The sequence below is a fragment of the Rhinatrema bivittatum genome, chromosome 1 (genome assembly GCF_901001135.1).
Source record: "Rhinatrema bivittatum chromosome 1, aRhiBiv1.1, whole genome shotgun sequence".
Taxonomy (NCBI): Eukaryota; Metazoa; Chordata; class Amphibia; order Gymnophiona; family Rhinatrematidae; genus Rhinatrema; species Rhinatrema bivittatum.
Genome location: NC_042615.1, coordinates 101,933,182 through 101,958,115, shown reverse-complemented (window position 1 = coordinate 101,958,115; position 24,934 = coordinate 101,933,182). Strand labels below are relative to the sequence as shown.

The 24,934-nt window shown below is 46.1% G+C and overlaps 1 long non-coding RNA gene across 1 annotated transcript in view; it reads right to left on the bottom strand.

The window, feature by feature from the left end:
* Positions 1–480: 480 nt before the first annotated feature.
* Positions 481–24,934, bottom strand: part of LOC115078148 — a 51,697-nt gene continuing 27,243 nt past the window's right edge. Inside the window, exons 2-3 of the long non-coding RNA XR_003853080.1 lie at positions 5,650–6,001; positions 481–5,107 (exon numbers count right to left, since the gene is read on the bottom strand). This is a non-coding gene — a long non-coding RNA (uncharacterized LOC115078148). The remainder of the gene's footprint in view (positions 5,108–5,649; positions 6,002–24,934) is intronic.

Below are 24,934 nucleotides of genomic sequence, written 5' to 3'. Positions count from 1 at the left end.
CATAAAAGCAGGGGAGTAGCTTGCTTGTTATGGCGGTTACTACCCCAAACCAAAAATGCCTGATACTTCACTTTCAATGCATATCCAGCACAGCTCTCTTCTTCAACAGCAGGGGAATGAAGAAAAGATTATTTATATTCAGACAACTACCAACGAGGTCTGAATTACATAGTCTGGGTAAAACAAATAAGCATGGGTGTAACTTGCTTGTAACGGCAGTTAATCAAGCCTGATACTTCACTTAGAATACATATCCAGCGCAGCTCACTGCTTCAATGGCAGGGGGTATGAAGAAAAGAGGATTTGTATTCAAACAACCAACAAGGACTGAGTTGCACAAGCTGGGTAAACAAGCGTGGGAGTAGCTTGCTTATTACGGCGGTTACTACCCCAAACCAATTAGCTAGATACTTCACTTAGATGCAGCTCCAGCACTGCTATCTACGATGGTGGGGGTGGAAGGGAAATCGAACCAAAAAAGTTATTTAAAGGGACAAGAGTAACAGAAAAGTATGAAAAAAAATACGTGTGAAAGCTTGCTGGGCAGACTGGATGGACCGTTTGGTCTTCTTCTGCCGTCATTTCTATGTTTCTAAGTTTCTATGAGATTAGGCAGCATCAGGGTCCAGTCTGAGGGTCAAGCCAGATATCCAATCAAGACAGAGTCAGAGCTAATCAAAGGTCAAAACCAGAATCCAATCCAAGGGGCAGAGAATTAGGAGGAAGACAGAGAATCATAGGAGCTGGTGAGATGTTGAAGATAGACAAGGAAATACTGACCACTGGGAGAAGTACTCAAGATGGACTGAATAGCCAACAGGAACAGGAACCAGAAACATGAATCCAGAAATGGAACATGGTAACAATGCACTTCTCAAGCAAGATGACCTATTGCCAAAGCACTGGAGCAGTTCATATAAGGCCACCATTGGAAACAGGATGCTGGGCTTGATAAACCCTTGGTCTGACCCAGTATGGCAACTTCTAATGCTCTTATGTTCTATGCGAACCTTGTCAAATGCCTTATTGAAATTGAAGCACATCTAGTGCTTTTCCATGATCCAATCAAAGAAATAGATCAGATTTACTTAATAAGACCTTTCTCTGGATTTTGCAATCCATTGGATTTCAGAAACTGCACTATTCTCTGTTTTAGCTACAATTTCATTTATTTACTCACTACAAAGTTCAGATTATCCAGCTTGTAATTCTCAGCCTCCTCCTTACTTTCTCTTTTGTGAAGAGTAATCATATCCACCTATCTCTATACCTCTGAAACAACTCCTGATTCTAAAGAAGCATTGAAAAAGTCAGATAACAAAGCTGCCAGAATTTCTTTGTTCCCTTGATACCCTTGGATGTATCATCATATGTGCCTCTGACAGATTTGTTCAATATGGCAGGTTATAGATAATCAGTGCCGAGGAAGGACTCAGACTAGCTCATTAGCAGTTAGGGACAAGCAGCCACATACAGCAATGTTATTTGAGGACAAACATTCCAGGAACGTACGCATTGGTCATGTGTAGGTGCAGGAAGTGCTATAGGTAGTGCGTACACAAAACATAACTGTGTGAATATGCGACTTGGTGAGGGACATGCTGCATTTGTCTCTGTCAATGTCCGTGTCTGGGGGTGCTGTTGCACTCGAACGTCCCTCCTTTGCCACAGCAATCCATACCTCAGAGCAGACAGTGTGTGAGCATTCATTTTGCATTTTGAAGAGCAGTGATTGAGTGCTTGCACTCTTGAGAATGGGCACCTCTGACAGTTGAGAATATAGCCTGTTGTGGGCTGCCTTTGGGATCTGGTTGCTACCTGTAAGGTAACCCTTACCTTACATGAAGTATTCATATCCACAAGCAATGCCAGTACAGGGATGGTAGTCAGTCAGTGGAAGTCTAACTGTTCTAATCAGCAGCAGCAGCCCTCTAGGCCCTATGCTCATCACTTGGGGCTATTGTGGACAAGACATTACTCCTTCACTCCTCCTCCCAATTTGTCACATATCAGCTGATACTGTTCCAACAGTCAGCAAGTAGAAATCATATTTGGTTTAGTGTGAAAGCTACAAATGTTTGATTACAGATAGCATTTCAGTCATGACAGAAGTAAGGGGTGCGAAGATTCAGCCTTGTGTGATGATGATTCTAACTTCCCCTTAACACCACACAAGTAATACATGTATACAACATATTGTGCACACCAACTAGCTACTGACCAACTCACATACAGGCCCATGTAAGCAGGAGTTAGCAAAGAGTATGCAGTGTGAAGGCGGCAAAAAGAGGAAAGATTGAAGGTCCCCAGTAATGAGCTTCTTCTTTATCGCTTACTGTCTTCCTTAGGAGCATACACCGAGTGTTCAATTGTATGGCCTAAACCATATAGTCTTGCTTGCTAGATAAGTGGCAACTTGGAATGTGCAAGGACATTCTAGCATGCAAGGTCATATGGAGGTCAAATCTTGTTCCCAGTGAACCATTAACACAAAAACATCTCAATGAAAAGAGCCAACCAGGAAGTCTTTTTCAAACCAGTGAACACTGTATTAGCGAACACATATAGTCCACTGTTTGAAATAAATTACATGTCTTAGGTAATCACATTCTGCAAGGACAAGGTATCAAATAGCACTAACCATTGTATATTGAATGAACAGCACATTCTGTGTAAACCAATTCTGTAAAGTGTGCTCAGCTGTACGCACTATTTAATATGGGTTTGGCTGCATATTTTCAAGGGGCGTCTATTACCCCTTATACTGTAAAGGGTTTATCACCTCAAAACACGTTGCCAAAACCCCTGAAAACTAATAGTGCACATCACATGCAAATGCATGTTGATGAGGCTATTAGTTAGTCACCTGGCATTTTGTAAGTAAAATGTGTGGCTAATCCCCTCATTTTATGAGCAGCCCAAAAAAGTGTATAGAAAAGCAAACAGAGCTACCTCTCCTGAGCCAAGGAGGCACTAGGGTTGTGTAATCATCTCTAGCACCTACTTTTAGCATGGCCCCTCAATTAAATATAGGATCACGCACCCAGGAGAGGTGACTTCACAAGTGCTGGGAGAGTGGGCGCTCCATACAGAGCACCCGTTCTCCTGTGATCCGTTCTGAATTGGCCTGATTGTTTGAAACGGCATCATTATATATACAAGCTTAGCATATTATCTTTTTGCCACAAACATGATTACAACTAAGAACATAGAAATTGGAAGTGCGCACACCCCCTTCCCCCCCAATAGGTACTGTACACCTTTAATGTTGTGGCTGATAGCAGCTTTGCAATGTGAATGCTAAGCAAAGGCCCCAGACAGTCCATGTTGAGAGATTGCACTCAAGGGGACAGCCGAAATGCCAAGTCAGCAGAGTTCAAGTAAAAGGCCCTTACAGTCCATGTTGAAAGTGTGCACTCAAGGGGACAGCCTAAGGGCCAAGGCAGCAGAGCTCAGATTGGAGGCAGCAGGACCAGGACCAAAGAGTTCAGCATGAAGGCTGCAGGACCAAAGAGCACAGCATGGAGACAGTAGGACCAGGACCAAAGAATGCAGCATAGAAGCTGGAGGCCCAGAAAGAAACCTAGCAGCATGAAGGCAGGAGGCCCAGGAGGAGAACCAGCAACATGGAGGCAGGAGAAGCAGGAGCTGAGATGAGACACCAGAGGCATGGAGGCAGCAGCAGCAACTGAGATGAGATGAGGCACCAGCAGCCTGGAAGCAGCAGCAACAGGAGTTGAAATGAGATGAAACACCAGCACCATGGGACACCAGCAGCAGCAGGAGATAAGATGAGATGAGACACCAGCAGCCAGAGCAGGAGATGAGACGAGGCAGCAGCTAGAGTGTGACTATAGCTGCTTCAAGGAGGATGGAATATGGCCAGAGCATCAAAGAGGGCTTTAGAGTTAGGCTGCTAGACATAAATGGTTGACAGTACACCATCCCTTCTGCATGCTGGCACTGAAATTCTGTAGTAAGGATGAGTCCAGCAGGCTTCTTCCATGGGCCCAGCAGGCATCTTCCATCTAGATGGCACATGAACTTTGTAGTGAGGATGGGCCCAGAAGTCTTCTTTCATCTAGATGGTTTGAGAACTCTATAGTGAGGATGGGCCCAGCATGTTAATTCCATCAACATGGCACAGGAACTCTGTAGTGAGGATAGGCCCAGCAGGCTTCTTCCATCTAGATGGCATAGGAACTCTGTAGTGAGAATGCGCCCAGTAGGCTTCTTTCATCTAGATAGCACACAAACTCTGTACAGAGGCCTAGCCAGGCTTGCCCTCCAAGACTTGTTCCTTAGCCTTAGAGGCCAGATGTTTCCGGTCTTCATGGCCTATTGCCACATCATGGTTTGCTATTTTGGGGAGGCATGGATTTTTGGGGCCTACTCTTCTGGCATCCACACCCTTCAGCCCGTGGACTACTATGGGGTGTGGATTCCAGTGATGCAAGGTGATGCATGATGGTGGCTCGGGCATCCTTTGTAGGATCTGCGTCAGAATGTTTGTCATGCTGTTCATTGTAGCAAACAAGGACATCATGTTCTATGTGTTAGCAGAGGTTTGCTCTTGGAGGACCTGATTCTCCCTGTTTATAGCCTTCCTGAGGCACAGTAGTTCTGCTCATGTGTCTGAGGTGTACCCCATGCCTCCTTTCCAGCTGGTCAAGCTGCTCATGCATGGACTCGTTTGTTGGTGGCAGGGATATTGATGCGGGTACAGGGGCTGGTCCCAGTCCTGGTGCTAGAATTTGAGCATCTAAATTTGGCATGACCGGGCTTGGGGCTACTTCTGCTGAGGGTGTGGTACTTCAGGCTGGTGCTGTGGTCTGGTGGCTCTAGGTTGTGCAGATTGTATAGGCTCCTACTCAAGGCTCTGTTCCTCCATGAAACCAGAGAGTATGAGGGACACATTGAGTGGACTGGGTGGACCCAGAGATTCCAGCATCACCAATGGCTCCTGAGCCGGTGCCTGCTGCTGTTCCTCCTCCTCGCTGACCTACATCTGGGAATCCATGAGGAAGGGCCTGTCCAAAGGGGGTGTTGTGCTTCCTGGCTGGTCCCTGGGCTTCCTGGCTTGGAACAGAAGCTTCATGGGTGAGAGCTGTGGAAACAAAACATAGCACAAGAGTATCGGAGATAAGTTCAATGCTCGATATGGAAATCAGCAAAAGAAAAAGAGCATGAAAATAATATGAATAGTCCTTACAAGTGTAATCACACAAGTTGTTAAACTTTATTAGTATACTGGAACTCTACAAGTTTTTAGTTAAAAATCTGTAAATCAGCTTGTCAGAATTGTACTTGATGGTCCCTCCCGATGGAGCCCATGGGGCGAAACATGGTGACTATGTCAGGGAACATCACTTTGTATCAAGTGGACCTTTTTAACTGAAAACGTGTGGAGTTCCAGTATACTAATAAAGTTTAACAACTTGTGTGATTACAATTGTAAGGACTATTCAAATTATTTTCATGCTCTTTTTATTTTGCTGAAACAAAACATAAGACATAAGTACCAATGGCAGTTACTATCCTTTTTTCTTTTCACATCAGAGGTGCACTTTGCTTCTTTGAATTGTTGGCATCTAATGCCGAATGTATACACCCATTGCTGCTGCCCATTTACAGGTGAGGTGAACTTACTGGCTGTGGCTTGACATGTTGTCCAGCTGCTCAGGAGTGCCCTCAAAGACATCCATCCCAGCCTTTCCACAAATTGCTCCTCCATGTGGCGAGGACAATGGGACTCCTCCTCCTGTCTTTCTCACCATCATCTTGGCTTTCAGCTGTGTGCCTTGATGTTCCAGTACCTGTGCACCACCTGCTTTCCCCACTTCATTGGACTCCACTGAGTATGGGTGATTCTCTATTCTATGTTGCTAAATTAGTCCCAACTTTAGTTTACTGGTTATTAATTACAAGCCTTCATTAACAAGAATGGAGTAAGTTGTCCTTTTCTCGCTGAGGGTCAGTCCTTTCGGCATTTGAATCAACGCTGTAAGACATGGAGGCAATGGGAAGGATTTAAAGCAGAACAAGAAGTGATGCAAAACAAAATAAACCTATAGGATATCAATGACATTTAAATAAAAGAACACCAATTAATAATTTCATTAAGACCATGAGGAGCTGCTGTATCCAATTAAAAAATCCAGAACTGTTCCATTTTATTAAAAAGTGCCAGTAAGACAGTTTGCACTCGTGGAGAACTAATTTCCAACATGAGGTAGGATTGCTGCCACTGAGAGCCTGTTAAAAACAAAGAGCACATATCATAACTCCCACACGGAAAATGTCCAGGTGCTGAATATTTAATATCAGCCTTATTAGAGGATCCCAAATCAGAATGAATCACAATATCACAGATGTTACTGCCATGTGAAAATGAAATTCTTGGGAAAGTATTAAAAAAATATCATGTACGGCCAGTATTGGCCAAAGTGTCCGTAGAAAATTCAAAATATCCTTTGCACAGTCCGTGTAACATAATGTGCATGTTAACTGGTGGTCAGTAGTTCTGGCTTTATAATATAACAATAAAGAGTGACTTGAAAATCACGCTCTTTTATAAGCCTTTTTTTTTCACTGGTCAAGGAAAATCGAAGGTACAGATCACTTGGCTGTGTTTTCAACTCCTCAGCTGAGGAGCAGATATGCAGCAGCCGAAGAAACTGACTGATTGGCAGACTGTCTTTCAAATTCTTAGGATGAAAACTGGAATAGGACAAACAATGGTTTCAGTCTGTGTTTTTCTTAAATAGTGTATTGGTAAAATAATTCACGTCTTAAGAGACTGTAACATCTAAAAACGCGACGGAACTATAATGGTAGCAAATGGTAAAATTCAAATATTGATCTTGTCTGTTCAGCCAACTTAAAAACTCTAGTAGATGTTCCACATTTGATGTCCAAATAAAGAATATATCATCAATATAGCAGCACCACAAGAGGAGCTTCTGGTACCAAGTGGAGGTATACAGAATTTTTTCTTCAAATGCCACCATGTATAAATTGGCTATATCAGGGGCTACTGTGGCCCCCATGGCAACCCCTTGAATTTGTAAAAAGATATTTAGAATCAAATATAAAATAGTTGTTAAACCATACCAATTCTCTCAGCATAGTAAGAAATAACCCATGCTATAATTACACAATGTTGGGTTCCATATTAGGTGCTACTACCCAAGAAAGAGGATCTAGGTATCATAGTGGATAACACATTGAAATCGTCAGTTTCAGTGTGCTGCGGCAGTCAAGAAAGCAACAGAATGTTGGGAATTATTAGAAAGGAAATGGTGAATAAAACGGAAAATATCATAATGCCTCTGTATCGCTCCATGGTGAGACCGCACCTTGAATACTGTGTACAATTCTGGTCGCCGCATCTCAAAAAGATATAATTGCGAAGGAGAAGGTGCAGAGAAGGGCTACCAAAATAAGGGGAATGGAACAGCTCCCCTATGAGGAAAGACTAAAGAGGTTAGGACTTTTCAGCTTGGAGAAGAGACGGCTGAGGGGGGATATGATAGAGATGTTTAAAATCATGAGAGGTCTAGTATGGGTAGATGTGAATCGGTTATTTACTCTTTTGGATAGTAGAAAGACTAGGGGGCAGTCCATGAAGTTAGCATGGGGCACATTTAAAACTAATCGGAGAAAATTCTTTTTTACTTAACACCCAATTAAACTCTGGAATTTGTTGCCAGAGGATGTGGTTAGTGCAGTTAGTATAGCTGTGTTTAAAAAAAGATTGGATAAGTTCTTGGAGGAGAAGTCCATTACCTGCTATTAAGTTCACTTAGAGGATAGCCACTGCCATTAGCAATGGTACATGGAATAGTCTTTAGGGATGTGAATCGTTTTTTAACGATTAAAATTAATCGTCCGATAATTTTAATATCGTCTTAAATCGTTATAGAACACAATACAATAGAAATTCTAATGATTTATCGTTAAAAATCGTTAATCGTGTTAGTGCGCACTAATGGGAGTTAGTGCGCACTAACAGAAAATGATACAAATTGACACTTTCCAGGTCAGTAAAGGAATGAATATGTATTCCTATTGGCTTGGCTGCCCTCCTATCTATTGATGTTACCAGGTTCCCAGTGAGGTGATGGTTGGGGGGATGGGAAATGGAAATGGAAACTCAGGAACACTAACAGAAAATGATACAAATTATTGACACTTTACAGGTCAGTAAAGGTCAGTTAGGAATGAATATGTATTCTATTGGCTGGCTGCCCTCTTATCTATTGATGTTACCAAGGTTCCAACTGAGGTGATGGTTGGGGGGGATGGGAAATGGAAACTGTTGGTAGTTGACATAAAAAGTAATGTGATCAGTCAATATGACTAGAACTTGTGCCCTATTCCTGATACCAGGGGTGTTGTGATCTTCCTCACTCAGTGCCCTATCCCTGATACCAGGGGTGTTGTGATCTTCCTGCACACAGTGCCCTAACCCTGACACCAGGGGTGTTGTGATCTTCCTGCACACAGTGCCCTAACCCTGATACCAGGGGTGTTGTGATCTTCCTGCATGCAGTGCCTATCCCGCCTGCATTACTAGTGAGAGGCTGGCTTCACAGACAGGGGGGAGCTGCCTGACCCTCACTCCTGACTTCCCCCATGTCCCAGCCAGTGAATGGTGTGTGGGTGAGGGGGGGGGGGGAGGATGGTGAAGTCTGAGACAGCTCCCTCCCTGCATTACTAGTGAGAGGCTGGCTTTACAGACAGGGGGGAGCTTCCTGACCCTCACTCCTCCCCTCCCCCATGCCACAGCCAGTGAATGGTGTGTGGGTGAAGGGGGGGGGAGGATGGTGAGGCTGAAACAGCTCCTTCCCTGCATTACTAGTGAGAGGCTGGCTTCACAGACAGGGGGGAGCTGCCTGACCCTCACTCCTGACTTCCCCCATGTCCCAGCCAGTGAATGGTGTGTGGGTGAGGGGGGGGGGGGTAGGATGGTGAAGGCTGAGACAGCTCCCTCCCTGCATTACTAGTGAGAGGCTGGCTTCACAGACAGGGGGGAGCTGCCTGACCCTCACTCCTGACTTCCCCCATGTCCCAGCCAGTGAATGGTGTGTGGGTGAGGGGGGGGGGGGGAGGATGGTGAGGCTGAAACAGATCCTTCCCTGCATTACTAGTGAGAGGCTGGCTTCACAGACAGGGGGGAGCCGCCTGACCCTCACTCCTGACTTCCCCCATGTCCCAGCCAGTGAATGGTGTGTGGGTGAGGGGGGGGTAGGATGGTGAAGGCTGAGACAGCTCCCTCCCTGCATTACTAGTGAGAGGCTGGCTTCACAGACAGGGGGGAGCTGCCTGACCCTCACTCCTGACTTCCCCCATGTCCCAGCCAGTGAATGGTGTGTGGGTGAGGGGGGGGGGGGGTAGGATGGTGAAGGCTGAGACAGCTCCCTCCCTGCATTACTAGTGAGAGGCTGGCTTCACAGACAGGGGGGAGCTGCCTGACCCTCACTCCTGACTTCCCCCATGTCCCAGCCAGTGAATGGTGTGTGGGTGAGGGGGGGGGGAGGATGGTGAGGCTGAAACAGCTCCTTCCCTGCATTACTAGTGAGAGGCTGGCTTCACAGACAGGGGGGAGCTGCCTGACCCTCACTCCTGACCTTCCCCCATGTCCCCAGCCAGTGAATGGTGTGTGGGTGAGGGGGGGGGAGGATGGTGAAGGCTGAAGACAGCTCCCTCCCTGCATTACTAGTGAGAGGCTGGCTTCACAGACAGGGGGGAGCTGCCTGACCCTCACTCCTGACTTCCCCCATGTCCCAGCCAGTGAATGGTTGTGTGGGTGAGGGGGGGGGGGGGAGGATGGTGAAGTCTGAGACAGCTCCCTCCCTGCATACTTGGGAGAGGCTGGCTTTACAGACAGGGGGAGCTTCCTGACCCTCACTCCTCCCCTCCCCCATGTCCCCAGCCAGTGAATGGTGTGTGGGTGAAGGGGGGGGGGGAGGATGGTGAGGCTGAAACAGCTCCTTCCCTGCATTACTAGTGAGAGGCTGGCTTCACAGACAGGGGGGAGCTGCCTGACCCTCACTCCTGACTTCCCCCATGTCCCAGCCAGTGAATGGTGTGTGGGTGAGGGGGGGGGGGGGTAGGATGGTGAAGGGCTGAGACAGCTCCCTCCCTGCATTACTAGTGAGAGGCTGGCTTCACAGACAGGGGGGAGCTGCCTGACCCTCACTCCTGACTTCCCCCATGTCCCAGCCAGTGAATGGTGTGTGGGTGAGGGGGGGGAGGATGGTGAGGCTGAAACAGCTCCTTCCCTGCATTACTAGTGAGAGGCTGGCTTCACAGACAGGGGGGAGCTGCCTGACCCTCACTCCTGACTTCCCCCATGTCCCCAGCCAGTGAATGGTGTGTTGGTGAGGGGGGGTAGGATGGTGAAGGCTGAGGGCAGCTCCCTCCCTGCATTACTAGTGAGAGGCTGGCTTCACAGACAGGGGGGAGCTGCCTGACCCTCACTCCTGACTTCCCCCATGTCCCAGCATTGAATGTTGTGTGGGTGAGGGGGGGGGGGGAGGATGGTGAAGTCTGAGACAGCTCCCCTCCCTGCATTGCTAGTGAGAGGCTGGCTTCACAAGACAGGGGGGAAGCTTCCTGACCCTCACTCCTCCCCTCCCCCATGCCCCAGCCAGTGAATGGTGTGTGGGTTGAGGGGGGGGGGGAGGAAGGTGAGGCTGAAACAGCTCCTTCCCTGCATACTACCTAGCTTCACAGACAGGGGGGAGCTGCCTGACCCTCACTCCTCCGGGGGTATTGTGATCTTCCTGCACACAGTGCCCTATCCCTGATACCAGGGGTGTTGTGATCTTCCTGCATGCAGTGCCCTATCCCTATTAATACCAGGAGTGTTGTGATCTTCCTGCACACAGTGCCCTATTCCTAATACCAGGGGTGTTTGTGATCTTCCTGCACACAGTGCCCTATTCTTGTTACCAGGAGTGTTGTGATCTTCCTGCATGCAGTGCCCTATCCCTGTTACCGGGATGTGTGCAAGAAGATCACAACACCCCCGGTATCAGGAATAGGGCACTGTGTGCAAGAAGATCACAACACCCCCGGTATCAGGAATAGGGCACTGCGTGCAGGAAGATCACAACACCCCCGGTATCAGGAATAGGGCACTGTGTGCAAGAAGATCACAACACCCCCGGTATCAGGAATAGGGCACTGTGTGCAGGAAGATCACAACACCCCTGGTATTAGGGATAGGGCACTGTGTGCAGGAAGATCACAACACCCCCGGTATCAGGAATAGGGCACTGTGTGCAGGAAGATCACAACACCCCTGGTATTAGGGATAGGGCACTGTGTGCAGGAAGATCACAACACTCCTGGTATTAATATGGATAGGGCACTGTGTACATGAAGATCACAACACCCCTGGTGCCAGGGTTAGGGCACTGTGTGCAAGAAGATCACAACACTCCTGGTATTAATAGGGATAGGGCACAGTGTGCAGGAAGATCACAACACCCCTGGTGTCAGGGTTAGGGCACTGTGTGCAGGAAGATCACAACACTCTTGGTATTAATAGGGATAGGGCACTGTGTGCAGGAAGATCACAACACCCCCGGTATCAGGAATAGGGCACTGTGTGCAGGAAGATCACAACACCCCCGGTATCAGGAATAGGGCACTGTGTGCAGGAAGATCACAACACCCCCGGTATCAGGAATAGGGCACTGTGTGCAGGAAGATCACAACACCCTTGGTATTAGGGATAGGGCACTGTGTGCAGGAAGATCACAACACTCGGTATTAATAGGGATAGGGCACTGTGTACATGAAGATCACAACACCCCTGGTGCCAGGGTTAGGGCACTGTGTGCAGGAAGATCACAACACCCCTGGTATCAGGGTTAGGGCACAAGTTCTAGTCACATTGACTGTAACATGCATAAATAAGAGGGCAGCCAATAGGAATACATATTCATTCCTAAACTGACCTAACTGACCTGAAAAGTGTCAAATTGTATCATTTTCTGTTAGTGCGCACTAACAGGAGTTAGTGCGCACTAATCGGAGAAAACGATTTTTAACGATTTTTTAACTAAAAAATCGTGCCTAACACGATTTTCTTCTCCTGCCAGACGATTTCTATCGTTAAGACGATATGGAACACGATTCACATCCCTAATAGTCTTAGTTTTTGGGTACTTGCCAGGTTCTTATGGCCTGGATTGGCCACTGTTGGAAACAAGATGCTGGGCTTGATGGACCCTTGGTCTGACCCAGTATGGCATTTTTCTTATGTTCTTATTCATTAGGAACCCTATGTGGTCTAAAAGTAAATCCAAATTTCTCTAACCAGAGCTAGAGCTTCGGTCTGTGGCATATTGGTGTACAAAGCCTCTATATCAAAGGTAACCAATACACAGTCTCTTAGGAAAGTTGGATAAACCTTGAAGTAAATTCAGAAAGTGAGATGTATCCTGTACAAATCAATGAGTTTGTTGAATAAACAATTTGAGAAAATAATCCAAAAAATTAGAAAGAGGTTCCAAAATGGATCCCTGGCAGGCAACTATCAGATGACCTGGAGGGCAGTCAATTCTCTTATGAATTTTAGGCACCGAGTAGAGCACAGGAACTACTTTTAATACATGGGCTTCCTTAGATGTTAGAAAGCCCTTCAGTTACTAGGTGGGCCTCCCATAGGGATAAAAATACCTATCTAGGGAGAGCCTATTATGGCTAGGTGCTCTCTCTCTCTCTCTCTCTCTCTCTACAATGGTCCAGGTCCTCTGGAAGAGAGTGGCGCCTCTCCTCCGCTGGGGATAGCTCAGAAGGAAGATCCTCAGATTTAGGGGGTCATTTATCGAAATGCGGTAAGGCGTTTTCACATGTGTTAAGGGCTTATCGCATGCGAAAAGCCCTGCTAATGCATGTGATAGCACTATATTGTATGGTGTGATGCAAATCCAAAAGAGAGGAGGAGTGGGCTTGCCAATCTGTGAAGTGCTATAGGACAGACTTAACTACACCTTTTTCAGTAGTGTTAAGCCATGCAATAGCTTGTGTTAGTGCATTTTGTGATGTCTCCTGAAAGGCCTGTTTTAGTAGGTTTGAAGCTCCTGGAGCACCAAGAGAGAGAGAGAGAGAGAGAGAGACTAGCTATAATGTCCTCTCCCATGATAGGTATTTGTATCCCTATGGGAGGCCCACCTAGTAACCCGAGGTGAGTTTTAAGTATTAGTGTAGGGGTTGGGGGCCACTTTGACATTCAATGTGAGACATACAAACAGAACAGTGGTCTCTTGTGAAGATTTGATGGCCTTCGGAGTGAGGAAACTCACCCTAGCTTGATGGACACTCTACCTGGGTAACATCAAGCTAGGTGGAGAGAACATTGCACAAATCTCATCTTTAGGTGAGTTTCCTCACTCCGAAGGTCATCAAATCTTAACAAGAGACCACTGTTCTGTTCGTACGTGTCATGTTGAATGTCAAAGTGGCCTCTAACCCCCTACACTAATACCTAAACCTCACCTCGAGTTACTAGGTGGGCCTCCCATAGGGATACAAATTAGAGATGTGAATCGGAATCGGTTCGGTTCCGGTTCCGATTCAAATCTTATAATTTTTATCGTCCGACCCGATTGGTTTTTTGTTTATCGGCTGCGCCCGATAAACAAAAAACCCACCCTGACCCTTTAAAACTGACCCCTTAGCCTCCCCCACCCTCCTGACCCCCCCAAAAATGTTTTAAAATTACCTGGTGGTTCAGTGGGCGCCATCCAGTGCTCCTACCATGTGACAGGGGCCGGCCAATGGCATAGATACCCTGTCACATGGTAAGGGCAAAGGGCCACCGGCGCCATTTTTATTAGTGGCAGCCGATGGCCCAAGAGTGGGAGATCACTCCCGGCGCCCCCACTGGACCACCAGGTAATTTTAAAACTTTTTTTTGGGGGGGGGGAGGCTAAGGGGTCAGTTTTAAATGGTCCGGTGGTTTTTTTTTTATCGGGCCATCGGCACCATTTTTATTAGTGGCAGCCCTCGGCCCGAGAGTGGGCAATTGGTCCCGGGGCTTCCACTGGACCACCAGGTGATTTTAAAATGTTTTGGGGGAGTTTGGGAGGGTGGGGGAAGGTAAGGGATTAGTTTTAAAGGGTCGGGGTGGGTTTAGGGGTTGTTTTGGTGTGCCGGTTTTCCCGCCCTTCCAAATAACTCCCGTTAGTGGACACAAACCCGATTAACGATTCTTCATGATAAAATCGGGGAATTTCTATTGTATCGCACTCTTTAACGATTTTTGACGATTTAAAAAATATCGGACGATATTTTAAATCATCAAAAAACGATTCACATCCCTAATACAAATACCTATCTAGGGAGAGCCTATTATGGCTAGGTGCTCTCTCTCTCTCTTATCCCTCCAATGGTCCCCAGTGGTTGAATGCAGGATATACAACATGTATGGCACTTATCACACTTATCTTCATATAGGTAATTAGCACAAATTGCAATAAACTGTATATTAGCATAAAACACTCCCCTTTTGCTATCACATTTTGATAAACCCAGGCCTTAGTTATGTGCATCTGTAATTGCATCATAGGATATTAATTAAGAAGACAATAATGTGTCTGCATTTGACATTGTGCTTCCTGTATATATTGAGATCTACTTTGGAGTATAATTGCTTCCCTTTGTCTGATGATTTTACTACTACGCCTGTATTATTAGCCAGCGCCATTAATGCTTGATGTTGAGAAACTGACCAATCTCGCAAGGTGCCCCTTCCGAAATCTGCAAACCTAGTTCTCCATCCATGAAAGATCATGCAATTCTAGTTGCATGAAAGTGGCAATATGTGGATCTATTGGTCCTGATGGTACCCAATTGAATTTAGGGACAATGATGGGACATTTGCTGCTTTTGTCCTCCTGGTCATTAAAAAAGGAAACATAGCTGTAAACATCTGAAAAAATGGTACGAGTCAATACGACTCTGAAAAGGACTGTGGTGACTAACTGGAACAAATGAGATTCCTTTGTTCAATGTTAAAAGGGTATCCTCCAAGAAGACAGTATCAGTAAGATTAATTACCATGGATATTGGTGAAACTGTGAATGAGAGGTCAGTCCCTCCCATTGGGATGGCTGTGGTCGACGGCATCCCCTTCCTGGATGTCCTTTGTGACTCCCTTGATAATGTGCTAAAAAAGATTGAATATCCTGTAGTGGTCTATCCTCATCGCTACTGCTATGGGAATACTCTGATGAATCCTGAAAGGTAACCCATGGGCAATGATTAGTAGGGATGTGAATCGTTTTAGGACGATTAAAATTATCGTCCGATAATTTTAATATCATCTTAAACCGTTATGGAACACAATACAATAGAGATTCTAACGATTTATCGTTATAAATCATTAGAATCGTGAGCCGGCACACTAAAACCCCCTAAAACCCACCCCCGACCCTTTAAATTAAATCCCCCACCCTCCCGAACCCCCCCCAAATGACTTAAATAACCTGCGGGTCCAGCGGCGGTCCGGAACGGCAGCGGTCCGGAACGGGCTCCTGCTCCTCAATCTTGTTGTCTTCAGCCGGCGCCATTTTCCAAAATGGCGGCGAAAAATGGCGGCGGCCATAGACGAACACGATTGGACGGCAGGAGGTCCTTCCGGACCCCCGCTGGACTTTTGGCAAGTCTCGTGGGGGTCAGGAGGCCCCCCACAAGCTGGCCAAAAGTTCCTGGAGGTCCAGCGGGGGTCAGGGAGCGATTTCCCGCCGCGAATCGTTTTCGTACGGAAAATGGTGCCGGCAGGAGATTGTTCAGCGAGGCGCCGGAACCCTCGCTGAACGACCTCCTGCAGTCGATCTCCTGCCGGCGCCATTTTCCGTACGAAAACGATTCACGGCGGGAAATCGCTCCCTGACCCCCGCTGGACCTCCAGGAACTTTTGGCCAGCTTGTGGGGGGCCTCCTGACCCCCACGAGACTTGCCAAAAGTCCAGCGGGGGGCCGGAAGGACCTCCTGCCGTCCAATCGTGTTCGTCTATGGCCGCCGCCATTTTTCGGCGCCATTTTGGAAAATGGCGCCGGCTGAAGACAACAAGATTGAGGAGCAGGAGCCCGTTCCGGACCGCTGCCATTCCGGACCGCCGCTGGACCCGCAGGTTAAGTCATTTGGGGGGGGTTCGGGAGGGTGGGGGATTTAATTTAAAGGGTCGGGGGTGGGTTTTAGGAGGTTTTAATGTGCCGGTTTTGCGATTTTTCGATTTTTCGATTTTTCACGATTTTTCACGATTTTTCACGATATTTTACCCCCCCAAACGGCAACAATACGATTCCCTCCCCCTCCCAGCCGAAATCGATCGTTAAGACGATCGAGGACACGATTCACATCCCTAATGATTAGAATATTTTTTGCATTTCCAAAAATGCACATGATCCCCTTTATAATCCTGATCATCTATCTGGAACTTTTGTATTTTAAATTGCTTCAGTTGATTTTGAATTGTACAATGTTGGTTTCCAATATTTTGTGTGATGCCTGAAAGGTTTCTAAATTGATGCTAACTTGCAATCGGGTTGTGATGTCCTGAACTTCCTTCTTTAAAGCCTTTATAGAAACTCCTGTGCATTCCACCACCAATACCATTAAATCAAGGGAACACTTGTTTAGAATGGCCAATCATTTAGAAACAAAGTCAGGATCTTCCTGAAAAACTCTATGCTGCGCCATATCTGGCCCTTGGCTGCCTTACAGATTTTGGCCACCCAGTAGCAGAAAAGCATTGCATAATGGTGCAGGACCCCTGCAATGACCATGTTGTATTCCTGCACTCTAAACTTGATAGCCCTGAGATAAGGGGCATCCTGCTGCTTGGCTGACAGCAGGAGGTGCCACTTCCATTTCCAGAGAGGTATTCTCCCTTTCCTCACTCTTCCTCCCATTCTTCTCTCCCCTCCCTTCCTCCTCCCCTGCCAACTCCTTTTCCCTCTGCCCTCTCTCTCTATCCCTAGCTTGCTGTCCTCCTCCCTATGTCCTCACCTGCCTATCCCCTTCCCCCTCCTCCTATCTCTTCCCTCCTGCCTCTCTCTACTCATGTCCCTGTCCCTACTCCTCCTTCTCCTAGCACTCCTGCCCTTGTCATCCCATTTCCTCTCCTCCCTCCTCCCCCTCCTCATGCCTCTTCTCTTCTCTCTCCACACTTCTAACAATCCATCCTCTCCTCAACCTCCTCTCACCCTCTCACTCCTCCTCCGCATACCTCCTCCCTCCTTAACTCAACTCCTCCACATTCTTCCATACACCTCCTCCATAAAAATAAAAAAGGACAAATGTGACAAACAAAATCTTTCACCCACACAGATAGACAAAAGACAAAGGTCAAGGTAAACCGAAGGAAAAACATTAAAGAACAGGACAATGCACTCAGAAATCGCAATACCAGCTAACTCCTAATCCACTGATCACTACTCACCTCCCTCCTGTAACCTATGCCTCGACACACCCTCAAAGAGGCAGCTGCAGGAAGCGTGCATATATAAACTGAAAAAAAATAATGCACTAACAAGTCACGTCAAATGACGTGGCATGCACTGCCGCAATGCAGTGTGCTCTGACTGTACGCCACATGCGGTATTTACCTCTGTGATGTGGCAGGCTGCACATTTGCCTCACCACACCCCTTTGTCCATCGTGGTCTTCGTGGATGCTATTTTAGCTATATTTATAGTGATCTGATGAATCTAGGTCTTAGTTGGTTATAGCTTAAATTGGCTACATTAGCCACTAGTCAGATAACTTAACTTCTCCCCAAAATGCTCCTGGAATACCTCTTTGTTATCCAGTTAGATTTTAGCCAGATAATCTAGCTGGAGAAGGTGCTGAATGTACAAAACCTTTCCTTTTAGAAGGATAACTAAGTTATTTTCTAAATGGCTTTTGAATAGTCTCCTCAGGTTTGCCTCCTCTCCTCTTTCCTTCATGCTGCCTGGTTACCTGCTGCTCTGCCTCTTAAGTCTGAAAAGAAGCATGTAAGATCATTACAGGTGATTTCTCCACAAATTAAGCCCTGCATATCCCCACAGAAAGATATAGGAATCATGTTGGGATAATATGCATCAGGCTGAATTCAACAACCTGACTGGGTCATTCAGTCATTTCTGGTTTTTAAGCTCTTCAAGGCAGCAGGCATTTTTAGCTAGTAAAGTCTGAATTGACTCAACATTCTACTAAAAAGCTATAAGGAAGAGCTGAAATAATATTTTGAATAATCAATTGTTGTTTCAACCTTCACTGTTCCATACTGTACCATTTTATGTTTTCCTTTATATTTACAATTCTAGTAGTATTCTGTAAGCAGTCCATCTTTCTCCTCCTCTCCAACTCCCAGCTCCATGCTTTCCACCTTCATGTGCAGTATGCCTGGAATAAACATCCAGAGTTGTGCCATACTCCTTCTCTTGCCAAATTCAAATCCAGTCTATAAACTCAACATTTTGAGGCTGCTTTCAAATTCTAACCACTTCACTACAATAAATATGCTTCCTGTAGACTCTTTAGTCATGGGTATTTGTCTTGATGGGATTATAAACTCCATGAGCAGGGACTTTCTCTTATGTGTATCTGTGCAGCACTGCGTATTTCGAGAAGTGCTTTAGAAATTATAAATAATAGGGGTAGTAGTACTTCCCATTTAAAGTGTTCCTGTCATTGTTGACCACCAAATGAATGAAAAGTTACTCCTGTCCTGGCTTTTTTTTGCCTCTCCCAAAATCCTTTGGTCTTTTCTAGTCTGCAGAATAAAAGCTAGAAAATACTGGCCTGGATTAACATTCTTGAGGGCATGACAATATTATAATACTTTAAATATTGAGCCCCTTGTGTCTAAAGGCATGCCATATTTAGTTTTATTAGCCATGGTTATTCTTATAGCACATTATGAATATGGAGCACCTCCTTTAAATAAGGTTCACTAGTTTTCAGTACATTTTCATGCTACTAGAAAGAAAAATCTTCCTGTTTTTCAATTCCATGTTAAAGAAGCTTGGCTTAAAAATAATATTACAGTATGGGATAGGAAAATTCATTCTTGGATCCTGACAGCAATTCTTTGTTCCTTTTTGTCCTAACTGATACTTTTACTTTGAATATATAGGTCTTATCACTAAGTTTTCTTTGGCTTGTTTGACCTTATTGCTTCTTTGTATCTAAAGTATAGGAAACAAATATGCTAACACCTGCAACTAGATGAATTTAATTTAAACATTTTTTGTGTGTTATTCTGATTCCTAATTAAGGTGAACCACTGTCCCTGAGCACAAGAAGGAAGACTAGTCATGCAAAACAGTAAGCTGGTGGCACCAATATTAGACATAAGGAAGATTGTTTTATAGAACAGGCTAAGAGACTCTAGGGAGCAATGATATGCTAGGAAACAATACTAAAGTACTGCAGGCAGAAAATTTCTGGCAATAGACAGATGGATGGGCTGGCTGACAAAATATAGAAATCTGTAAAATGGCTAGTTTGCGGCAATTGGCAGAGAAAAAGCTCAAAATGTATGCCCATTGGAGCAGAAGCAACCATGAAGAATCACTGGTGTATGATAGCAGGTGAGATTTAAAAGACCTTGATAAGTTAGTCAAAACAATTGCTCTTCAAGGAAGGGTAATCCCAAGTAAACTTTATAACCGGAACATGATTTGAGTTTCATTTAATTGAATGTTTAGTAGGAGTGGGGTACTGTTACAGCCAGTCAGTCAGTGAGACAGTGTTCTATCATCCTCTTAGGTCAGAGCAGAGGGTGCTATCTATCAAGTATATAGGGAGATCCATATTCAGTGTCAGTTAGAGGACAAGTTATCCAGCTAAAGTTAACCAGTTAATTTATCCTGCTGATATTCAGCAGGATTAACATCCCACTGAATATTAGGGGTGTGCATTCGGATTGACCGCATTAGTAAAACGCAACTCATATTTTTTTTTAACTTAAAAAATTGATTCGACATAAACGATCGGATTTCCCACATATCGAACATAGATATGTTCGATATGTGGGAAATCGCGATTGTTGAGCCAAAATAAAAATATAAACCCCCTCACCCCTCCTTAATCCCCCCCCCCCCCGACTTACCACAACTCCCTGGTGATGGAGCGAGGAGTGAGGACGCCATTTCTGCAATCCTTGGCGAGAAGCATGTGACGTCGGCGGCACGTCGAGTGACGCCGACGTCACGTGATTCCCGGCAAGTTCGCGCCCCCAAGCTGGCCAAAAGTTCTTTTTGGGCCGAACGAGCCGTCCGGCGCGAACGAGCCGGGAATCACGTGACGCCGCGTCACTCGACGTGCCACCGACGTCACATGCTTCTCGCCAAGGATTGCAGAAATGACGTCCTCACTCCTCGCTCGATCACCAGGGAGTTGTGGTAAGTCTGGGGGGGGGATTAAGGAGGGTGAGGGGGTTTAAATTTTTTTTTTGCACATATGTACATATACCCAACTCATTGGATTTTTTTTATGTCCATATTGGCCGCAAGTGGGACCCCCTTTCGGACATAAAAAATATGAACATAAAATTTTGCTCTGCACATCCCTACTGAATATATTCGCCTAAAGTTATCCAACTACATGTAGCTGGATAACTTAAAAATCTGTCTAACGCCTAGGTTCATCAAGCCGTAATATATTTTTGCAGGAGGGATCCCCCTATCATGGGGGATGTTCGCTGCAATAGAGGTCCCCTCCCCTGAAAATACTTTGCAGCTGTTTGGAGTGTTCATTTGTGTCGCAGTCAAACACCATGGCACAAAAGAACATGGCAAGTGGCCTTTTAATTCGATGTTGGCCCCAACCTCACAAGACTGCCATCATCTTAAAGGTCCACTGCCCCCCCCCCCCCAAAAAAAAAAATGGCCAAACGAGAAGGTTGAGTGGGAGTCAGTTTTGACCCCCATTTCAACTCAAGGCCAACTGATGAGACGGCCCTGACTCCCCAAAAATTAAAAAATGTCAATAATGCACATAGTGTGCCTCCCTGAAGTCCAAGCCCCCTGCCCCTGATCCCCCCAAAGTCACTCCAAGCCCACCTCCACCTCAACCCCCCCAATGCTAACCTACCCAGTCCCCAGCCCCCCCAACATGACTCCAAGACCCCCCCCCCCCCATATTACCCAGCCCCTGAAGTTACTTCAAACCCCGTCAGCCAAATCAACCACCAGGTAATCATACTAAGTATCATCAGTGAACTGTAAGTGTTATCACCGTGGAAGCATTCTTTTGGCGTGATCCAGTTACTGGATATCATGTGAAATGTAAATCTGTCACCAATTGTCAATCATCTAATGTCATTTACATCATTATTTTTCCATGCCCCAAAGTGATGTGGGTTGGACCAGTTGTCCTGTGAAGGTTAGATCAATGGAACATCTTTCACGACTTAATACATTGGTATTGATGGCGACTATTGTGTCTCATTGAATTACTAATCAACTTCGTTTTGAGGATTTACAATGGACTGTTCTTGAACAATTAAATTTGCTTTTTCGTGGTGGCGACTTATCAAAGAGATTAAATTATTGTGAACAATTTTGGATATTCACCTTACATACAATATCCCCTGCAGGTTTAAATGAGAATTGTGATTGGCTGTCCTTATTGTGATGATATTTAATTTTATTGGAGTGTTTCTGAGTCCCATGCATCTGATATATATGGATATCTTCATATGCACAAGGATGTCAGCTAGGGAATCAGTCTATAACATGTAGAATCTGTGATTGATGATTGTAAGTATCAAATTGTAGCTTCAGATTGTTCCTTTAAGCAGCTGAATTGCTTGTGATTTATATAACTCCAAGATCATGCTAAGGCTGCCGGCCCTACTCTCAGTGACATCACAAAGCCCGGTATTTAAGGCCGAGCCTAGTCCTTAGTAGTTGCTTTCGCAACTGGTCTAGCCACTCATTGCCTTGGGCTCTGTTTCTGGATTTCCTGCCTTGCCTACGTCTGCTCCAAACCTCAACCTCTGGCTTGCCTGACTTCGCCGGTGATCCCCTCAGAATCTGACCTCTGCATTGCCTGACTACATCGCTGATCCTCTCTGAACCTCAACCTCTGCATTGCCTGACCATGCCGCTGATCCTCTCTGAACCTTGATCTCCGCATTGCCTGACCACGCCGCTGATCCTCTCCGAACCTCATCCTCGCCTGACTACGTGTGACGCTTTCACCGGTCTGTATACTGCCGCTTGCGTCTGTTCCCAGGATCCAATCCCTGCGTGAGCTTCCCTGGTCGCTTGGAAACTCAAAATAGCAATTTAGCCATATTTATCTTACAAGTCCCCAGGTGGGATTTGAACCCTCACCACCTGGATAGAAGGCAGATACCTTCCCCATTGAACCAGCAACTCACGTTCCAACCACTGGCTTCAGAAGTCCTTCTCAAAGTCTATAGTTCAAAGTCCGGCCCCACTGGGCCTAACTGCCGCCTCCCTCCGTATCTCTGGGAGCTCAACACTTCCCCAGAGATACAGCCACCCACCGGCAGTTCTCCAGGCAAAGTATCCTTGTTGTATGTTCAAACAACAGAAGTCCCCACGCTCACCTTCCTTGTGATAGTGGTTGCAGTCCTTCACACCGTCGGGGATATCCAGTGTCCAAGTTTCCCAGAGCAGCCAGTCAGCCCATTCCTTCCTCCTCAGTCCCCGGCAGGAGACTGAGACTGCTCTACTAGGGAGTCCTTTTTATCATGGGGAAACTCCTCCTCCTCTGACCACTGATTGGCTCTGGGAAGGTTCCACCCTTAATCCCCCACACCTGTGGTTCCTCTGTCCTTTTAACATCCGGGTGGGGGGGGAGGAACCAAGGGACATCTCTTGCCTGGTGTTGCTGTATTTTCCTTCCCCCCTTTTCCTTGAATCTTTGGTTCCTAGCTTTAAGTTCCTATCTTAGTCTAGCATAGTGACCCCGTCACACTATGCTATTACCTATCCCTTGCCCCAGATCTCTGCTACGTCCTGGACTTGGCCCACTCAAGCTTTGACCTGTTTTTACGTATATGCCTCCAGTCCATCTGTACTCCTTCTTGCCACCATTGTGCCTTAGGCTGACCCTCTTGATCTCTTCATCAACGACGTCGCACAGAGGCCCACCTAAGTCCTGCTGGCCCCAGCACCCAAAGGCTCAACAAACGGGGAATGAGAGCTGATATACGTGAAACTCCAGCGGCTTCCGTCCTCTAGCCCACTCTGCCTGCTGACAGTGGGGACCCGTAGGTCCCTACCTATGGGTTGCACCAACCCCATCTCGGCTGAAGGGTCCACCTCCGGTGCAACAGTTTCTAGCACTCCTCTAACACTGAAGCTGTCCATCACATTTGGCACACATGTCATTGCAGAAATACAGCAACTTCATGGTATGATTGTGCCTGTCCCTGCCTGTTCTGCAGTATATCCTCCAGAGATACGCATTTCTCTGACATGACACATTGACTATAATAGAGCCAAAATGCACAGCCCTCAGCTTCTCTTTAACCTGTATGATGGTCAAGACAAACTGAGGCTGTCATCCTGATTGACTAATTACTATCAGGGTATACCTGACCTGGGAATCCCTGCATGGTGGATATAAAAATTTTTTATTTACAAGCGACATTTCAACACCTCCAACTGGGAGGATTTGAAAAGCCACTTGCCTAAAGTAAAAGAGTAGAAATTGTGTAATGCCTGGTCGCACACAGAGCTTTGTGGCAAGTGCATTGTTTGGGCATGCAACATTAGCAGGCCTCTCTAGCATGGAGAGAGAAAGCAAGGCTCTAGCTTGATGCCTTGTAACCTAACTGTACAAGCCACTTGTCATGTCATAGATGCTGTTACATCCCTGACAACCCCCCGTGTCAGTGCCATTTGCTGAAAAAACATAACCAGAGAGGGAGTATAGAAAGAAGCATTTTTCTTTCCTATAGAGCAGTGGTTCTCAACCCTGTCCTGGGGACCCCCCCAGCCAGTTGGGTTTTCAGGATATCCACAATGAATATGCATTAGAGAAAATTTGCATGCACTGCCTCCATAACATGCACATTTTCTCTCATGCATATTCATTGTGGATATCCTGAAAACCCGACTGGCTGGGGGGGTCCCCAGGACAGGGTTGAGAACCACTGCTATAGAGGCTATCTTCAAAATATTCAAACAGGGCCAATTTCCTAAGTATAAAGGAATCATGCACTGCTCCTGGTAACCACGTCGAGGATGTGAATTCGAGCATTATAGACCACTTGCATATTGATGGAGTGGAAGAGCTTTCTGTTGCATTAGATTACCTCCCTATGATGAGGTGGGATGATGGCTATGTGAGTGCAGTCAATAGCTCCAAGAATATTTGGAAATTTAGCAATGGCATAAAACCCTCTCTTCAATTCCATTGTCCTGCCTTTCATGAGGAAATGTTATGTACTGATTAATATAGCCCAGTACAGTTGTTATGACCTGGCCCAGGCAGTGAGATAAAGATGCTTGGGACATTCCCCCGACAACCCCAACTGTAGTTTGGAAGGAGCCAGGGTACACAACAGTTCGGTGAGGCCCAGTATAGCATGGGACCTTTCCATGACTGGATCCAGATACCCTCTGAGTTCTTGATATAATTCTATGATAGCCTGAGAGCTGAGGCAATACCTGGTAACAACTTGTTCCTCCAGCATGCCCAGCAATGTGGTTTATGGATGATAGATGTGCTCCCTGTATCACCACCATACCCTCCTGTGTGGCAAGCCCTGCTGTGGACCAGGATGCTGTATTACCAGGGCTAACAGTTCTGGCTCCAGTGCAGTGAATTCCCTAGGAGGGTTTCAAACTTCCCTTGGCTGATGTTGTGGTTCTTATAGTTCTTGTTGTTGTCATCACCAAGCAGCCTGAAGAAGCCAGTATTCCACTACTATTAAAATTAC